Genomic DNA, 16,071 nt, shown 5'->3' with positions numbered 1-16,071 from the left:
AGATCCTCGCGAATCTTCGCGATCTTTACTTTTATGAAATTTCCCATAGGGAATAAGCTATCACCGTAAGTACCAAGGTAAGACCTGGACCCGGGACCGACATATTGGTTTTTTTTTCATTTTGATGCCCCTAGAGGCCAGAAAAACTATTCGTTTAAATGTTTATATATGTATATAGTCAAAACTAATCCGATTTCGATGGAATTTGATAAAAACGTGATCGGACCTTGGGAACGGGGGATTAATAGAGTAAAAATTGGGTTTTTCCATTTTCGACCTTTAAAACATAAAAATTTCCAATTTCTTTTTAAAACGATTTTGAATAGCTTAAACAAAATAGTATATTGCAGCGTTTTTGTGCGGTTATTGGTTACTGAGAACATTTAAAAAAAAATTTAATTTAATTTCCATGTTAGTTTTATGGGAGAGTAAGTAAACTGATTCATGTAGTTTGCTTGTCTATGGATATATTTTGATCAAACTTGGCAAATTTGTATACTTTATACTAAGCTATTTATATTTTTCTAAAAACACACTTTATTATCATCTCTGTAGCAGCAAACCCAGGTGACACGTTAAACCTAATGTTATTGAAATATATTGATTGAAAATTAAATCAGACAAATGGAAATTCGCTTAGTCTGCAGGTTTGCTGCGGTGGGGGCATTTCTTGTAGTTTTCTAAAAACCGTTCAACCAAATAAAACTATCTTTTTTAAAATAGATTCTAACCAAATATTAAAGTTTACACAGTAAAATACGCGCTATTTAGAGAAAATCATTTTGTGTAGTGTGACCGAATACGAAATGAGCTTCATATGAAACAGGTTTAACATTTTACATATATTGATAAGTATATTTTTAGTATCCAAAGCCAAAGATAATTCCAAAACCTAGTATACCAAAAAGTAAATCTGAAAATGTAATTTTCGTAAATTACAATGAACAGCACAAGCTACCAAATTCAACGCAAAACAATTAAACTCCTTTTGAGCACTGGGATTTCAGGCCCTGGTTATTTAGGTTTACGATTGCCGTGACTTTTTATTATCTCAGAGTCTGTTTAATTTCTTTCCATTCCACAGTTTGTTTCGTGCGAAATCTCGTATGAAATTTAATTTGTGCTAAATTGAAATCCCTCCTAAATGTAAATCTTATCCCTAAGTTAAATTTTGACATAGTGATTGTAAGGGGAGCACAACGAATCGTATTTTATCCCAACAGCGAAGTTGGTTCTCGCTTTGCAATGTGTAAACTTGTTTAATTGGCGTAGAAGATTTAACATCTGAATCACGCGAATGTATCATCAAGAAGTCACCTACTTGGCCATGGCCACTGTGATTCTATATAGACTATCTACTCGCATAGACAAAGCTCTGTATAACGTCTGAAAATTTATTGATTATTGCCAATGATTATATTTTGCACTATAGATGTAAGACCTAATTCATCAGTCCGTCAAACTACAAGGGGCGAGTACTGAAGCTTTGATTTTTGATAGAAATAGAAATTACATCCTCATAATATAGTTGAAGCTAGATAGAAATTTAATCCTCATAATATAGTTGAAGCTAGTTTTAGAAAGTAGTTGAATTATCGAGCCAATAGAGCTGATGTATATTACTGATTTGTGTCATCTTTTTAACCGAGCCAAACGTAAAGACAACTTATTTTAATCGTCTAGTATTTGTTTCCTCTTGCCTAAATTCTGAGGGTGAAAATCTAATTTTATAACACTTTGGTATATGATCACATAACTAGTTTCCTTTTGTTTACTAAAGTATCTACAGTACGGCTTTCTATGTCAAAATGGTGGTTCAGCATCATTAAGTCAATAATAGTACTGCCATATAATTTAATTAACTGGTGTTGTTGTTCTATGAAGTACCACGTTATTTGCATGGCTTTAATTTTCTTGACTTTTATTTTCCGTAGAGTCGGGTTTTTTAACGTGTGGGGTTTTAAAATGTGTTTCCTTGCGTTCAACGTTTACAAAAATGCTCATTTCATGTTCATTTGCTAACACTGTTACCCCAAACAGCGTGAGCCGCCCTGAGTGTTTTGAGGAATATTGCTACGATCTATACTGACGGAGTGTTAACTATGTACTCTTTACTGCCTTGCATTGTTTTATTCACGTATTTTACTATATAGTTGGATGTCTAGTAATTATCATGATGCTATCTGACCCTGAATCTCCGGCTACATGGAGACAGGTTTCACCCTACAGACTATATAGTAAGTAGTAATATACTGCGGCGTCACAACTAAACAAAGAACGCACTGTTGTCGCGTGGCCAAGCCACTTGCATTATAAAGCGGAGAAAGTTATAACAACAGTCTTTGTTAAAACATCTCGTCTGATGTGGGCTCATTAGCGTGTTCCTCTGCTCGCGTTAGTATCACTAAACTAGTACTGATTTGCATCTAAAGAGGCTTCTGTAGACATTCCTGCACTACAGTATTCATCGCTTGGGTGTCAGGAGTCAAGTATTGTTCAAGATATGTGTTGGGAATAAAACCGAATAGAATTACTCTCAAATGAAAAACAAACAAATCGTCAATACTTAACGTATTTTATGGTATTCCTACACACTTTATGCGCAACCTAAAGTGATCATTTTTCGTAATTGATATTGTAAAGGTGAGTATGTTTTAGTTTAAAACACCAAAATAATATTTAAATTTTCATAGATAGCCTACTGCAAACACTAAGCTACTACAGTAAACTGTTTTAATAACACTAATTAGGTTTTTAAAATATAATCGATTAAAAATCTTTCGATTGTTGAGATGATCTCAACACTATGTTTATTTGTTGTTTCATCGTCAACGAGTGGGATTTTTCTAAGTAAGGTAATCGTTTTGAGCTATTGAGTAAAATAAAGAGATTGCACTGTAAAGCTGTAACGGATATCGTTTACCTTTCGCTTCGTAGACAAAAATTAATAGTTCCATGGATGCTATTTTAAGTAGGTAGAACTCTGTGCGAAATATTACAATTTACCAAACTTGGTACTTCTCTAACTTATGTTTAAATTTGACCGTTGTTATGCAATTTCGCTTTAAATTGAAAAAGTTTACCTTGAACTATTACAGGTCTAATAGCTAACTAACTAACTAACTATCAATAGCTAATAGGGGACAAGTATGCACCACCAGGGCTCCGTGCTTGGAATGTTTTAATTGAAATAACTAACCAAATTACAATTCTAGAATTTGCATTCTATCATCTACTGGAAACTAATTTGAGTTTAAAAGTGACATTGTCAACTAATTTAAACAACAAATTCCTTCTCCATGAACATTTTACGACTTGACAATCCTTGATATTTATACTGTATTTTGTTTTATATTATACTACTCTAGAATTGTTGTTTACCGTATACAGGTATTACACTGAACAGATATGTTTTTTTTTTTAATATGGTAATGTCAATTTAACTTTTTAAAGCTAAAATTTAAAATATTACTGTAGTTGTTTTGTCTCCGCTACCAAGGCAATCAATTTCTTAAGCCTGACAAAAAATAGTAACCGCATATATTTACTCCTCCGATAATGATATTTTATTCCATATCAGCTGTACGTTTGAGGCAGCTTCATGAAATGCTTTCCAGACTCAATGATGTAATTGCCTCCGCTCAGTGTTGCCTAATGCCAGTTCTAAGACAGTCGGAGTTATTGTGTAGTTGAGTTTCAGTCGTGGTAATTAATCTACTGAATATCCTCCGATGAAGGGATCTTTTGTTTACTTTACGAATAAATAATGTTGGTTTTAGTTAATTTTCCAAATAGGTAAGAAGCTTTTACCGTAGGTCTCATGGTCATATCTGGACCCGGGACCGCTTTACTTTTTCGTTTTGATGTCTCCAGAGGCCAAAAACACCATATATGCCAATTAGGAATGGGGTTTTATGGGGGGTGGTGTTATGAGGTAAATATTAGGGTTTCCTAATTTATTTCTTAGCATTTTGTAGAGGTATAAAAAATAATTCAGCATAGTGAAGTGTATCTGTACGCCAAAATGATTACGGCAAAAATTCTAAAAAAAACTTGAAATTTTAAAATGTTTATGTTATTTTTTACGGAGAATAAGCAAACTTTTGCTTGTTTGTTGTTATTTGGAATAAAAGTGGTATTTTTTTATCACAAGCTACTGGATTACAATTTTACTGAAACTCAACCACTTTATTGCGTTCCATGCAACCCCAAGTACTCATTAAACGAAATTTTATTTGAATATGGAATAAATCTGACATGTAAAGAAAGTAATTTAGTGAAGATCTGGCCAGGCAAATGAACAATCGCATAGTCTACAGGTTTGCTGTGGCGGGGTTATGTAAAATCGCAATATTTGTTTTGCTTTGCTGATAAGAGAAGTGGTAGTAATCTTTCTATATCTTTACTTAAACCTTTTCAGCTTAAGTTAATTTCGCCAATAGCTCAGGCCCAGACGCGAGCTAAGACCTCTGTGTAATTTTAATTTCTAATAACTTGTCAAAAATAGTATCCAACATTTTACTTGTATTTTCTGCACTCTTTTACGTTGTGTACCTCACGAATATTTTTATGTATATTTATTAAATAAATAGGTTTAATATGTGTTGTAGGCCTACTGTCAAGTGATACTGTTTTTGTTGATAGTAGTAGATAGGGTAGGGTGATAATTCTAGAGTAGTATAATATAAAACAAAATACAGTATAAATATCAAGGATTGTCAAGTCGTAAAATGTTCATGGAGAAGGAATTTGTTGTTTAAATTAGTTGACAATGTCACTTTTAAACTCAAATTAGTTTCCAGTAGATGATAGAATGCAAATTCTAGAATTGTAATTTGGTTAGTTATTTCAATTAAAACATTCCAAGCACGGAGCCCTGGTGGTGCATACTTGTCCCCTATTAGCTATTGATAGTTAGTTAGTTAGTTAGCTATTAGACCTGTAATAGTTCAAGGTAAACTTTTTCAATTTAAAGCGAAATTGCATAACAACGGTCAAATTTAAACATAAGTTAGAGAAGTACCAAGTTTGGTAAATTGTAATATTTCGCACAGAGTTCTACCTACTTAAAATAGCATCCATGGAACTATTAATTTTTGTCTACGAAGCGAAAGGTAAACGATATCCGTTACAGCTTTACAGTGCAATCTCTTTATTTTACTCAATAGCTCAAAACGATTACCTTACTTAGAAAAATCCCACTCGTTGACGATGAAACAACAAATAAACATAGTGTTGAGATCATCTCAACAATCGAAAGATTTTTAATCGATTATATTTTAAAAACCTAATTAGTGTTATTAAAACAGTTTACTGTAGTAGCTTAGTGTTTGCAGTAGGCTATCTATGAAAATTTAAATATTATTTTGGTGTTTTAAACTAAAACATACTCACCTTTACAATATCAATTACGAAAAATGATCACTTTAGGTTGCGCATAAAGTGTGTAGGAATACCATAAAATACGTTAAGTATTGACGATTTGTTTGTTTTTCATTTGAGAGTAATTCTATTCGGTTTTATTCCCAACACATATCTTGAACAATACTTGACTCCTGACACCCAAGCGATGAATACTGTAGTGCAGGAATGTCTACAGAAGCCTCTTTAGATGCAAATCAGTACTAGTTTAGTGATACTAACGCGAGCAGAGGAACACGCTAATGAGCCCACATCAGACGAGATGTTTTAACAAAGACTGTTGTTATAACTTTCTCCGCTTTATAATGCAAGTGGCTTGGCCACGCGACAACAGTGCGTTCTTTGTTTAGTTGTGACGCCGCAGTATATTACTACTTACTATATAGTCTGTAGGGTGAAACCTGTCTCCATGTAGCCGGAGATTCAGGGTCAGATAGCATCATGATAATTACTAGACATCCAACTATATAGTAAAATACGTGAATAAAACAATGCAAGGCAGTAAAGAGTACATAGTTAACACTCCGTCAGTATAGATCGTAGCAATATTCCTCAAAACACTCAGGGCGGCTCACGCTGTTTGGGGTAACAGTGAGTAGATAGGGTTGCCTGATTTTTTCTCCGGCGAATAAAAGTGACAGCGATGTTGGGAATGAGTATACGAGTGTGGGCAGGGGACGATTTGTCCTCGAGCGAGCGACGACGACTTGTGCAGGTTAAAACTGTATGTTAGTTCCAGCAGAGTGCTTGCTGGTAAAGACTTATGGTGTATGAAAGCTAGGATATGAAATTATGAGTCTTTGTTAAATTAAGTAGTAAGTTTATTTAATTTTATAAAACAATTGGAGTGATCACTAAACTGGCATGTGTTAATGTGTAATACTTTGGATAAAAGTGAGTCTTGCAAAATTGTTCCAACCTGAAGAATTTTTAGTTTAAACCGTTCTTTGTCGATGGAGGCGGTACAGCGCCTGTCTTCATTATCAGCAAAGTAAAAAGTTGTCTTCATGGGATTAGAAAAGGTAACTACCTTTTCACATTTGTAAAACTGAGACATGAGCAACTTGTTATGACTTAAGTCAATAAGAGTAGCTGTGTATCTGGATGATAATGAAAGATGGTAAGTTTATATATAGGTTAAGCTTAGTAAAAAACAACATTGGTAAATAATAAAGATTTGTTTATTCAAAATATGAAGTTGAATACATTTCAAGCCTTACACATATTTAGAAGATCATCATGAGTGACTTCCAGAGACAATGTATATCTCCCAGTGACATCCTGGCCCAATGTATCTGATCCGTCCTCGCAGTAGACTATATTCTTGGTGCTGGCCTTGTCTGTTGTCTGTTCCTTGAAACGAAGATAGGAGCAAAACGGTGAGTTGTAGCGATGATCTTCTATTGCGTCATCACCTTCTTCCCACTTGAAAAGATTAACTCCACAATAAACGCATTTAGTGGTGTCCTTCATAGCAGCCATTTTGACAAAGCCTTCATCGGCAAGCTGCTTAGCAGAAGGAGTTTTAAGTTTCCATTCGTCAAAGGTCTTTACTCTCACTTCTGGGTTGTTCATGTCTAGCATAGCTGGGTTTTTCAAACACCAATCAGCCAGTTTGTGTACATTGGTTTGTGAACAATAAAATCCTGGAGCATGTAAATGATGAAACAAACACTGATTCTTTTGTTTGGATAGTTCTTCAACGGGAGGAAGTAGTAGAAAATCGCTCGATAGAGGGGGGCCTCCAAGTAGCTCAAGACTGAACACAACTCTTCTGTTCTCTAGCAACTTTTCCAAAACCTTTGCCTTTTCAGTTGAAGCAGCATACAATAGGTTTACATTGCAGCAAATGTCTCTCAGAGATGACGTGAGAGAGCTATATTCAACGTTTCCTGTTCCGAATCCGAGGCCGTGATAGTGTTTACTCAACCACCTGTTATGATTGTCAAACTGTGAACTGTGCCACCCTCCGCAATCATGTTGTGTGCTTGGAAAAGTAGATCTGGATCCATCCTTAGGTGGTGAGAAAATCCAATGTTGTACACATCTTGAATCCAAGTCCAATATGCTCAATTCCTTGATAACCACTGTCTTATCCTCTCCGATAAAAGCACTAAAATCTATGATGGCCTGTTTAATCATGACTGAAAGTTCTAACTCCAACGAAATTCAAGTTGAGACTGAGAAACCAAACCGACAAGAGCGGGCTTTATAGCCTATCCCCACCCCAAATTCCAACACTTTCTGCATGAATCACATTATCCGATGAACCAGGTTAGTGGCTGGCTCATAGCTGAATGACTTGTCGTGAATTATCAAACAATAAGCAGCAGTCCCTGGAGGGAAAGCTTCGCTGGCCTCAAATTCTAAACGAATATCAACAGGGGCTGACCTAAGGGATTCGTTTTGCTTAGAACAGTCAATTACGATTAGTGGTGCATAAGAAATGAAATTTTTAACGTCCAAAAGTGGTTGTGATGGAACATTGTAATACGACTCCTGAAAACGGGTATACATGTCGTAGAGTATAGCGTAGTGGTTCTTTGCAATGTCTAGTTTTAAATCATCATAAGGATAGTTAATAGAGTTTAAATGAAGTTTTATGTTTGATATCTTGCAGTGATCAAAGCATGCGGCAGACTTTTTTATGTTGTTTTTGCGATTCTCCTGGAAAGCCACTATGACGTATCTTGGCTTCTCTAGCTGTGATGCCGTCTTTACTGACCAAGATTGCTTGTTTGATTGTGGCAAAGAGGGATACTCATAGAGTTCCCAGCTTCGATACTCTACAGGAACACTCGTTCCCCTTTCCAAATGTCTAAGCAATGCAATTCTTTGTCTATCACTCAAAGAAACGTAGGGAACCCTCCAGCATAGTTTCTCTAGTTTAACTTTAATATCTTCAGGAGTTGTGTCAGTAGCACCACTTGAGGTCCACAAAACTGCATTTTTGTCCCCGGCTGACCTCAGTAGAACAAGCTCATGACGGCAGTTGACAATAACCTTTCTATAATCTTCTGCGAACCCCAGAAGCCTACTTAGCGGTATGCAAAAACTAAAATTTCCATCAGTGTCAGTCACATGACTTTCCAAAGTGGAAGACAACTTATTCACCTCGGTTGGCCAGCCAGAGTTCCCTAAACTTCTTAAAGAGTTCTCTCCAATAGAAGCAAATCCTTTCATTGTAGAAGTTATACCTGGGTTCCTAATGCGATCTATTTCAACTCCATTTATTTCATACCGTATCTCGTCAAACAAAAATGCAAATGCGTTTGGAGTGAACTTTGTTTTTGTAGTTGCTGTATTGTCTGACTTCAACAGCTTTCCCTCAACATACAAATAACTCATAGAAGGCACAATGCATATATCTTGTTGTTGAATTGGTATTCTTATCTCGTCATTGTTGTCTAGTGTGGTAGAAGAGTAAGGGAAATGAGTGTGAAATTCCATGTGAGAAATAGTGTCATCAAATGGGACACTACTAAAAATATCCAGTACATCCATTATTGAAGTATTTTATAGCCCAAGGAGCGTAAAAACCTTCGGTTTGTGTGTGTTAGTCGCTTGGGTGACAAACAAACACTGCTTGGTACTGTTGAGTGTGCACCCAATAAATAGTCGTCGGAGTTATGGGTTTTCTTGACTCTGTCTATATGACCCTTTGATATTCTTGGTCTTGATAAACAGTTTGAAAAATATAAGTAACCCATCTCCTACTAACTGTTCAACTAGGGACCTTCCTCAAGTGTAAACACACTGTAATACGTTCTCCTCTAAAATTCACCAACCTATCGTCCTGGTCTACAATCCGTAGTGTTATGTTACTTATTGCCCTCGTGGTGATTGGAAGGTAAATGATTGTACTGGGTATTTCAACAAGCTTATATCCTGGTGGTACTGCTGGGAAAAACTGATGGATTGTATGACTTTGCTTATTATTAACGAAAGACCCGCCCGCTATGCTGCATTCAACTCTAATCGTGTTTGTCTTAAAAATATCCACAACATTCTTCGAGTAGTGCTCATTTCCAGGTCCTATGACCTCAGAATCGAAACCCAGGAGGCTGCCAATAGAGTTGGGTTGAGAGAAATCCACCTGAGCGTTACATTTCAGAGTAGTTTGCAATGTATTGTTGTTTGTTCCCAAGCGAAAAAAGTACTTCTTTTCCTGTGTAGCCAACATCTTTAGCTTATCCTGTATGAAACGTTCAATATCCATTACTTCATATGTACCAGTAGGTATTTTAATAATCTTTCCATTATCAAAATGAAACTGGTTGTTTGTTTCGTCGACATTTGGTATGGAGTTATAAGACTCGAAGCTAAGCAAACCAACTTCATAATCATAACCACCTTCAAGTTCGATGGGAGGAAAGTAGTCTACTGAAAGAGTAGAAGTTCTACCTGAAAGCATGAACGTCTGAGACATGACTAAAGGGTCGAAATGATAACAACAAATATATATATATATATGTGTACACTGTAATATCATTTAAATTGAGGTTAAAAAATACAAACACAGATGCCCACAGATCTCAGAGTGAGTGTTGACATCCTGATAAGCGGTTCGGTTGTAAGATACGTATTTCCCATTTAAATACTTCTGAAGTTCCAGTGGAGGTATCAAATCCCCGTAGCTGTCAAAGTACCTCACGTAGTCTCCACTCTTCTTGTAGCATACCCAATGAGTACCACTACCATTGGTATTGTCCAAGTTGACTATTGCAGACTCGTTCCTCCATGGACTTTTAGGAAGGTTGTCACGCATAAACACTCCTCTAAAATGGGGGATTTTAAGCTTCCTGGCCCAATGTGTTAACTCAAAATCATACATTGCCCTTCTGGGCAAAATATCTATAAGTTTTTTGGCTGCTTCTGATAAGGTGCCATGTAAATACCAAGTCCTTTCTTATATGGTCTAAAGTACAGGCCCTTGCCATGTCGCAAAGCTACTGCCTCCATAGTTTCGTTATGTCTTTGCATCTCGCTCAGCCGTTTCTTGGCATCTCTAGCTTCAAGCACTGCTTTGGCCACACCAGCAGCCCCACCTGTCAGACTTCCCAATGCACTAAGCCCTGCAAAGATTGGCAGCAATGGTAGCACACCTCCTGACTTGGGAAGTGATAGAATCCGTGATCTACGTCGTAAATGACTGAACGCACTACGCCTCCCTCTCTTCATAGATCTGATGGCGTTCAACGCTGATGATGCTGCCTTTGTTATGTGTTTTCTACTCCCTCTGTTTAATATTCCACCTCTGCCAACAAGATGCATTCCTGATCCCCGCACAGCCGTCCTTGCTTGTCGTAATACATCGGAAAAAGTAAAAGGTTTAAGTCTTCTGCTGCACTTTCTAGTGGTGCCTTTTCTTTTTCGTTTTAGCGCACTTCCACCTCTTGCTGTGCCCCCTTTGGCTAACGATCCCCTACCTAACCTCCCTCGATTTCTTCGCCTAGTCTGCCGTCTCCTCCTCCTCCTGCCTTCGGTTGTTCCGGCACCAAGCTTCAATTTCGCGTTCATTGCGCTTGCAACAGCCCAGGAAGCGAGCCTCTCACCAATAGGAACACCTTTTGTTTTGAACCTTGCCCACGCCTCGTTTGCTAATACTCTGTCAGCAGTGTGTCGAGATGAAAGATCTTTGCTCTTACTGTAGGCAATATCGTGTTGTTTACAAGCTTGATCCAATAGGTTGATTCCTTGATCCTTCTTTTCCAACCTTTCCTTCAATCTTGTACCAGGTCCACAAAATTGGTATCCTCCAGGCAGGTGAAGTTCTAGCGGAAGAGAGTTTATAGCACGATTAAGCAGACCACATCCTCTAGTGATCCTACGCATACTGAGCAGGTCTTACAAATATGAACACCTTATATACGATTCTTCATTTCACTTTTGTCCCCCAGTGTGTGAAGATGAAATTTAAAAAGCACCGTGACACTTTTGTTGTGGACAATGCTGTGGAAAAACTCATTCAATCCACTTCGGATGGAATTAAATCCAAAGAAGTGAAAAAACATAGTGAACTCCTTCCTCAATCCATTCGAGGCATCATTTGTGGTCCATCTAACTGTGGAAAAACAAATTTGATGTTTAGCCTTTTGACTGAACCAAAGGGATTAAAGTATGCTAATGTATATGTGTTTAGTAAATCATTGCTGCAACCTAAATACAAGATGCTTGAACAAATAATGCAAAACCTGTCATGTATTGGTTATTTTTCATTTACCAACAGTGAAGATGTTCCTAATCCTGATGAAGCTAAAAAGGACTCAATAATGATATTTGATGATGTGGCCTGTGATAAACAAGACAATATGAAAGCATACTTCAGCATGGGAAGACATAGAGATGTAGATACGTTCTACTTGATCCAGACGTACACGCGGCTCCCTAAACATCTCCTTAGAGATAACGCCAATTTAATAATTCTTTTCAAGCAGGATGACTTAAATCTAAGACATGTATACAATGATCATGTTAATAGCGATATGACTTTTGATCAATTTAAGTGTTTGTGTCACACCTGTTGGAACAAACACAAGTATGGATTTGTAACCATAGATAAAGATTCCGAAATCAACAAAGGTCGTTACCGTTTAGGTCTTGATACCTATATAGTCGATATATAAAGGGCTCCTTTCAGCATTAATACACTAAACGTTAATCAGAGTGACAGTGAGAGGATGGAGAAGTATGGCAGTGCTCCGATGGCTCTTAGAGCTCCCAAGAAAAGAAAGCTAAGAGCGAAACGAGTAATCCGACGTATAGTGAAGAAATATCCAATACCAAACTTGAAGGAGCAGAACCAAGACAGTGCTAACAAGCACGAACATATAGTAAAAAATGAACTACTTAGACTAACAAATGCTGTGCGTAAAAAGTTTCAACAATTGAAGCATAATGCTGATTATGTTGAGAGGTTGTTAGAAGTGCAAGCTAAACCCATAGTCAAACCTCTGCAAGAGACAGTAGAGAGACGTTTGAAGGAACAGCAGTACTATTATAAACCTGTTAAAAAAGAAGAACTAGACTTTGTGGTTAAAAAAGATGATCAGAGTACAACTATGGATAGAACTTTTGTACAAGATGAAGAAAAGGAGGATGACTTCAATAAGTCCTTAGATGTGTCTACTCAAACCATTAAACCCAATCAGCTGGATACGTATTTAAAAAGGCTTTCCAATCCTCAAACAAAAGATAAAATGGACACGACTTATGGTGTTCGACTTGATGGAAGGGGTAATACGACAATTGGTGATTCTAGAATAAAAATTACAAATTCAAAGATACAGGTAAAGAATCACAGCTTTGAAACAACTCCAGGACTCCTTGAATTACTATTCATGCAGGTTCCTGATAAGGATATAGTAGAAAGGCAGGATTTGACAGTGTACAAAAAGATCCTTCAAGACACCAATGCACACCGACAGATGTATTCTGCTGAAAAACCTGTAAATGCAAATAGGGGCAAAAAGTACTTAAGCGTAATATCGGTACTTTTTCCACCAAAGCAAGGCATGACCGTTACAACACCGGAACACGCTAGTGGAAGTGGTATAACTGTTGACAACGTGGACAGGTACACATCTGATGTGAATTTACTGGTGAAGCGACTTAAAACCTTGGTTTTGTCACAAGAAGCCGGTCACAACGCTCATAGCGAAGAAATAGACTATATTATAGAGTTGCTTCAACTAAACGGTATTATCGCTTAAGTGTTCATAGGTAATAAAGGCATTATGAATAAAAGAAAGAAGACAATGTCAAGTCAAGCAGATGCTGCCAAGAGAGGTATTGTTAATGAGTTACACAAACCAGCTAGGAAAAACTTTGTCAGAAGAAAGGTTTTTGTTCGAGGTATTGACGATTTGTGGCAAGTCGACTTGATAGAAATGATACCTTACTCAAAAGCGAATAAAGGGAAAAAGTATATCCTAATGATAATTGATGTTCTTTCAAAGTATGCATGGGCGGTTCCTTTAGACAACAAAAAAGGGAAGACAGTGGCCTCAGCTATGGAAAATGTTTTGAAAAATAGTGGAAGAATACCACAAAACATTCAAAGTGATCTTGGTACAGATTTTTATAATAAAGAATTTAAATCCTTAATGCAACGTTTTGCGATAAATCATTTCAGTACATTCACCCATTTGAAGGCCTCTGTGGTAGAAAGGCTGAATAAAACGATTAAAAATTGGATGTATAAGGAATTTGCTGTACAGGGAGATTATAGGTGGCTAGACATGCTTCCTCGTTTAATTTCCATGTACAATTCAAGGCTACATCGGACAACAGGCATGAGACCACGAGATGTTACATCGTTTCACGAGAGGGCATTGGTGAGGAAATTAAATCAAAACAAGGTACAAGGGATTCCAAAGCTAAGAGTCAATGATAAAGTCAGGGTTTCTAAGTATAAAACTTTGTTTGAAAAAGGTTACACCCCAAACTGGAGTACTGAATTATTTAAAATCATACGAGTGCGAAAATCTGTCCCACCAGTGTACTACCTGCAAGATGAAGAAGGGGACATTATCAAAGGGGCATTTTACGAACCAGAATTACAAAAGACAAATTACCCAGATACGTATTTGGTTGAAAAGGTTATAAAGCGCAAAGGAAACAAGATTTATGTCAAATGGCTTGGGTTTCCCTCACGCTACAACTCGTGGGCTTAAATAGTATATTAACCTGTTTCTCCCATCATTCTGGATTAGATCTTGTTATTGTAAACATATATTGTACAAGCTATGATTAGAAGACACATTATAGATAAGTTTGGACATGCTTTGTATCAAGAACAGAAGCATCACTTATCTGATGACGAAGATGATGCATATGTGATAAGTGAAGATGGATCAAAGAGGTTTAGAGCTGCAGTGGAACCTGACGTATCACGACAAAAGGTGTCTAAAGGCTATTTAAATCGTTTCTATGTGAACAAAGACGATTTGAATGAGGTGGAAGGAAAGTTAAAGACCTTTGTTGTTAGCCTCAAAGAGGCCCAGCAAGCAGTTAAGGATGTAAAACAATCAATAGTCTCCATAGAGGGTTCTATCAAGACCGAGCTAAAAGACATAAAGGAGAATCAGTTATCCTATCACGATAGACTAAACAACTTAGAAGAATCAGATGGGAAATCATCACAATTAATTGCTTCCTTGGATAACAAACTAATAAAGCTAGTTGAATCAGACGAGAAAACGTCTGCATCTTTATTATCTTTGGATGATAAGCTCAAGAAGCTGAAAGACTCGGATGAGAAAACGTCTACACATTTGTTATCTTTGGATAGAAATGTCAAAAAGCTGTTTGAATCAGATGAGAAAACGTCTGCATCTTTAGTATCTTTGGGTGATAAGCTCAATAAGCTACAAGACTCGGATGAGAAAGTTTCTACATCTTTGATGTCTTTGGATAAAAGATTCAAGAAGCTACATGATTCAGACGGGAAACAATCTAAATCGCTAGTATCCTTAGATGGAGAGGTAAAGAAGCTGCAGGAATCAGATGAGAAAACATCAAAATTATTAAGGACCATTGATGAAAGGCTAAACACGTTGGATAAATCAGATGCCGAAACTTTAAAATTTTTTGCAACTATTGATAGAAAGCTCACTGCATTACTTACGACAACAGGATTATCTATCTCTTAAAACTTCTAGCATGTATAAATAAATGGAAACCTGTCTAGACTTGTTGTCAAAGCCTTCTTTATACAACAACGTTATGTAATCGCAAAAAAGAAAGAGATCCAAGAGGTTCAATGGATTTGTCCTTGGCGCTCAGCATCCGCCTCGTAAGGTCAATGATCGTACTAAGACCTGTCCAGACCTGCAAATACACTGCATATAAAACCTAGAACTGGTTTGCTGGTTCAGTCAGTATGAACGCGTCAGTGAAGCGGTCGGCACCAGTTCCACGTAAAGATCTATCGCGAGTGAAACGCAAACGTACTAAAGCTCCCCCTATACCCCCAGTGCATAACGTAATATACTCCGATGTAAATACTATGGACATTGACCAGCTTCTTGCATCTCTAACTGGTGAGACTCTACAAGACGTATCTGATTCTGTACACACAACAGCAGGTGCAAGTGCGATCCAAGCGAATTACTATACCCGCGAGTGTTCAACAGTTTGCAGTGAAAATGGTAATGCAGTGGAAGAGGATGAGGATTACGATTCAAAGGAAGTGGAAGAGTATCGACCGGAACAGCCGTCAATCGTACAACAGAAAATACCAGCCCACTCCAATTCGGCAAAATCTGGCACACGCGCCAGGTCGAGCCAGGTTTTTCGTCAGAAAGGTCATCAAGAAAAACTTCATGCCTCGATTTTGCCATCACTGTCATCACAACTGCCACCACCGCCGCCGCCACCACCACCACCACCTCAACGTTCGCAACAACTATTATCAAATACATCAGCACTTAAGCTATCTACGTCGCCGACCACACTATCGACTTCACCTCCAGTGTCATACGTGTGTTCTTCTTCGACGTCTACTTCAACACCTGTGATGACAACATCTGTGGTGAGTCACTCTCATAGTTCACACAAAGCAGCTGTGCGTTCTAACCAGCAGTCTAACTCATGGGAACCACGTCTTTTACTCAGACAGATTTACAAAGTTGCAAGCCAGGCTCATGC

At 37.4% G+C, this 16,071-nt stretch overlaps 1 protein-coding gene across 1 annotated transcript in view; it reads left to right on the top strand.

Annotated features, from left to right (window-relative positions):
* The window catches only part of LOC128985962 (calcium uniporter protein, mitochondrial), a 301,746-nt gene that overhangs the window by 237,025 nt on the left and 48,650 nt on the right, over positions 1-16,071 (top strand). The gene's annotated exons all lie outside the window — the stretch shown is intronic.

This window comes from Macrosteles quadrilineatus, unplaced genomic scaffold, assembly GCF_028750875.1.
Source record: "Macrosteles quadrilineatus isolate MER2022 unplaced genomic scaffold, UCM_ALF_1.0 Scaffold_2__2_contigs__length_208266976, whole genome shotgun sequence".
NCBI lineage: Eukaryota > Metazoa > Arthropoda > Insecta > Hemiptera > Cicadellidae > Macrosteles > Macrosteles quadrilineatus.
This window is presented reverse-complemented; position numbering and strand designations above follow the sequence as displayed.